Here is a 5,073-nt window from a genome sequence, read left to right as displayed (position 1 = left end):
AGGGTAGAGGTGTAGATTGAAAAAAGAAGGGGGTCCAAGGACAGATCCCTGGGGAACTCCAACAAAGAGCAGGATGGGGGTGGAGGAGGATCCATGAGAGCTCTGAAAGTGCGGTGGGAGAGATAGGAAGAGAACCAGGAGAGGACAGAGCCCTGGAACCCAAATGCGGACAGTCTGGCAAGAAGTAAATCATGATTGACAGTGTCAAAAGCGGCGGATAGATCGAGGAGGATGAGGATGGAGTAGTGGCCTCTGGATTTGGCAAGGAACAGGTCATTACAGACTTTAGAGAGCGCTGTTTCTGTCGTGTGTAGAGGGTGAAAACCGGATTGAAGCGGATTGAGGATGGCCTGAGAAGAGAGAAACTCAAGGCAGCAGCTGTGAATGGCGCGCTCAAGTATTTTGGAGAGGAAGGGTAGGAGGGAGATGGGGCGGTAGTTGGAGGGACAGGTAGGGTCAAGTGATGGTTTTTTTGAGGAGAGGTGTGACTACGGCGTGCTTGAAGGTGTCAGGGACAGTTGCAGTGGAGAGAGAGAGGTTGAGGATATGACAGATGGAGGAGGTGACAGTATGAGATGGTGTTAAGTAAGTTGGTATCTCATATTAATTCATGGGATAGAAGAGAATCAAAATTATCAAAGCATAAAATTTTATTTGTTTTAAATTCAATTTTAATAAACTGGCTCAAGGCCACTTACTGACCTGTAAAATTAATTGCCAGAAATTTCGCAGAGTATCTTCAAAAGTACTCAGTTCTGGACATAGTAAGAAAATATCATCAGCATATGAAAGACAAAATATCCCTAGGCCTGATAGCAGTTTACACAAGGGACTGAGGACAATGTTAAATTTTCGTTATTAATTTCAATTTAATCAAAGATAACACTCTTTGAATGATACATCAATGTTTTAAATAACATCTTTAAAGGAAATTATTCTAAATATTAAATTCCAAAAAAATAAACAAACATTGATTTTCAACAGTCCACAAAATAGAGAGAATCCAATTGTCACCAAGGGAAGTTGGTTAAAGTAGAAATAATTAACATTTTAAGTTTAGAGCAGGCGGTATTCTAAGTTACAATCGAACCATAATTCCAATATTTATTTGGTCAGTCTTTTTTCCCTTGCATATCCAAAAATCTAGACAGTTGTTCAGGTTCATAAAATATATATTTGTTATTCTTGAAAAAAATTAAACATTTGCATGGGAACCTTAATTGAAAAGTAGCTTCTATTTCCAAGGATTTCTGCTTCAATTCCAGAAATTTCTTTCTCCTTTGCTGAGTCCATTTAGAAATATCTGGGAAAATTGAAATCTTATCTCCCATAAACCGAGGCTGTAAATTCTTAAAATACATTTTCAATAGTGCCTCTTTATCTTGTATAAAGACAAAGGAAATTATCAAAGTTGCACGAGTCTTAATTTCTTCTTGAGATTGTTCCAAAAATCCAGATATGTCCAAAGATTCAGAAGTTACTTGTGACTGAGTAGGAGCCGATTGAGTTTTTCCCCATTTTAAGGTAATATAGTTTTTGCAATGGAGTAAGAGAGTCTTCTGGATACTTGAAAATCTCCTTCAAACGTTTATTAAACAGTTCTCTAGCGGACATATATTGTGTTTGAGGGAAATTCAATAAACGTAAATTTAAATTTCTTGAAGAGTTTTCTAAATTTTCAAGTTTTTCATGAATAATCAAACGATCTCCTGCTATTTGAGATTGCTGTTCTTGAGTCTTTACTAAGTCCGATTTCATTGCAATTTGTTTAACGGAAATTGCTTCAACTTTTTCTTTAAGATCTTGTACTTGTCTAGAATTATTTAATGACACTGAAATAAAAGAAGTACAGACCTTATGAAGGGCTTCTAATGCCGACCAAATAGATTCCAGGGATATTACCTGGGGCTTCACCAGGGGCTAGATCGCAATAGCGCACAACGAGGCTTCCTCCTCGAGACTAACGTTCCGGGTCACCCCCATCAACGCTTCTTCTAACGCCATTCCTGGCGAAGCCTGGATATCCCCCAACAAAGATACATCTTCTGCCATCTTGTCAGGTGGGGTCTGCCACCCCTTCGAGTCTTTATTTTCACTCGGTACTCCGGCCCCGTCCGATTGTGGCGGTGGGGGAGTTGTTGGTCCTACTGGGCTAAGCGAAGTTCCGCTCTCCAAACCGGGGCTCTTCCCTGCCCCGGTTACGGATGCGCCCGTCAGTGTAGATACCAGAAAAGCAGAAATGGAGGTTAGCCCCAAAGAGGGGGTTTCCAGCCTGGGGAGGGGTGTTCCCTTCGGCTTGCCCTTTCTCTTTGGCATGCTCGTGTAATCCGAAAGAAGGTAATGAAATAAATCTCAAGCGGAGCGTTCCACTCCTGCTTCCTGCTCGATCACCATCTTGAATTCTCTCAGGTATTTCCTTTTTCTGAGGACAATGTTAAACAAAGATGGATAGAGCGGTGGATCTTGGGGAACTCCAAGCAAGGAGTGCCAGAATGCAGAGATGACACTATTCTTCTTAGCACAGTAAGCCCACTTGTTTAAAAACTCACAAAACCAAGTCAATACAATGCCCGACATACCTACCTCACTGTGGGGTCCTTTTACCAAGCTGCAGGAAGAAGGGCCCTGTGCTAGCAGCAGGGGCTGTTTTTCCCATGCACCAGGGTCCTTTTGTACCGCAGTGGGTTAAAACGCCCCCAGCACACATGACCATGCAGCAGGGAACACTTACCACCATCCATTGAGGTGGCAATAGGGGCTCCCACGCTAACCCGGCAGTAACTGGGCAGTGCGTGGCGATGCCCGATTACTGCTGTGTTAGTGCCGCGCAAGCAATTTCTGGGGTTGTTCTTTTTCTGGGACTACCGCATTGGGCTGGCGGTAGTCCCAGAAAAGTGAGCGGTAAACCTGCATTGGGCTTAATGCTGCTCTATAAAAGGGTGCCTGAGTCTATATAATAGTATTGAATAGTCAACTGCATCAAATGCAGCTAAAATATCGAACTGGAGAAGAACCACCTGTATCCCTCTACTTAAACAATCCCTAACTTCAGAGTTAATGTTAGTAACAATGGGGTCTTTTTGCTATGCTGCAGTAAAAGTGGGCCTGCGCTAGCATCAGCGTGTGTTTTTGACACGCACTGAGACCCCTTTAACCACAGCAGGTCCAAAATTCCGCCGCACTTCTTGTCTACCGCGTGAACCGATGCTCTCATATCGCCCCTCTCCTCAGGTCGCTTCACTGGCTCCCGGTCCTCTACCGTATACAGTTCAGGCTTCTCCTATTGACTTTCAAGTGCACTCAGTCTGCAGCCCCCCATTGCCTCTCTGCCCTCCTCTCCCCGTATGTTCCCGCCCGTGACCTCCGCTCTCAGGACGGGTCACTCCTATCCCTGCCCTTCTCTACCACCGCTAGCTCTGGACTCCGCCCCTTCTGCCTCGCATCACCTTATGCCTGGAGCGGACTTCCTGGGCCCATGCGCCGTGCGCCCTCCCTGCCTATCTTCAGGTCCTTGCTCAAAGCCCATCTCTTCTCCCTTGCTTTTGGCGCCTAACCACCTTCCCCATTCATGTTACTTACACTGACTACAGAGTTTGTAACCTCTAGATTGTAAGCTACCTACACTGACTACATAAGTTGTAAGTTACCTACACTGGCTACATAGTTTGTAACCTTTGGATTGTAGGCTCTCTTGAGCAGGGACTATCCTTCCCCATGTTAAACTTGTACAGCGCTGCGTAACCCTGGCAGCGCTATAGAAATGCTAAGTAGTAGTAGTAGTAGCAGGTAAAAGGCTGTCTTTTTTTCACAAAAAGAAATGGCCATGTAGTAAGGGAACCACTTTCCATGTGGCCGTTTTGGGGGGAGCACTTACTGATACCCATTGAGGTGGCGGTAAGGGATCCTGCGCTATCCCGGCCATAATTGGGCAGCTTGAGGTGTTACCCGATTACCACCAGGTAAGCACCAGTGCAAAAAATAGAAAATATTTTTGTAACGCTGGAAATGGCATGTGCTGGAGGTGGGAACTACTGCTGGGCTACCTCAGGAACCCAGTGGTATTTCTGGATTGGCGCAGGGGCAAGCCTGTTGCCACATGCCAATCCTTTAGTAAAAGGGCTCCAATGTTTCTGTGCTGTGTAGCATGCTGAATAGAATACAAGATGTTAGTAGAATAAAGAAAGTTGGTTAGCATTAACTAGGCGATAATCAGCACTTGTACACTGCCAATTATCACCCTGTTAGTGCCACGTGGTAGAAAATAAAAATTATTTTCTGTCGTGAGTTTTTGATGCGCGTAAACATTAGAATTACCACCCAGGGCACGCAGTAGCCAGGCAGTAGTTCTAATTTGATGCGCATTGTATGCGCATAGGTGCCTATGTGCCTTAGTAAAAGGGTCCCTTAGGTACCTCTATTTGCACCGATGAAACCATGGTGTAAATGCCTGCTCCTAAATTTACGCATGGATCACCATTATTCTATAATTACACAAGTAACTCAAAGCCATGTTCTTGATCTACCCCAAAATGCCCATGACTCTCCCATTTCTGTGCCCCCTTTTTTGGGCCACATGTAATTTTAGGCATGGGATCCTGTGCCTACATTTATATGCGTAAGTCCCAATTAAATCTAATTAGTGCCAATAATTGCTTGTTAAAATTCAATTATTGTCATTTATTGGCTCATTATTCTATTAAATTGTGCAAGCATGCCTAAATTCACACACTCTATTTTTGGTGACTTTTATAGCATCAGGGGGATAATGCACACAAACATTTAAGTGTCCTTTATATGCAGTCCAACATGCCTTATTTACTATCAGAACAGTTGCACTGAATATCTGCTGGGTCTGTCCCAACTTAATTTCCTGACAGACATAGTCCAGTTAAATCATATCGAATATCAGGCCCATTACTTCTTTATTTTAAGCGTTATTACTCATTAGTACAGTAATCCTAAATTGTAGTATGCATAAAAGCTTACTATATCATCATAAATGTAACTCAATAATCCTTTGCATTGCAAATGAAATTGTGAAGCATAAGAAGAAGGCCAAAATGGATATATACA

Source organism: Microcaecilia unicolor, chromosome 2 (genome assembly GCF_901765095.1).
Source record: "Microcaecilia unicolor chromosome 2, aMicUni1.1, whole genome shotgun sequence".
Classification (NCBI taxonomy): domain Eukaryota; kingdom Metazoa; phylum Chordata; class Amphibia; order Gymnophiona; family Siphonopidae; genus Microcaecilia; species Microcaecilia unicolor.
This window is presented reverse-complemented; position numbering follows the sequence as displayed.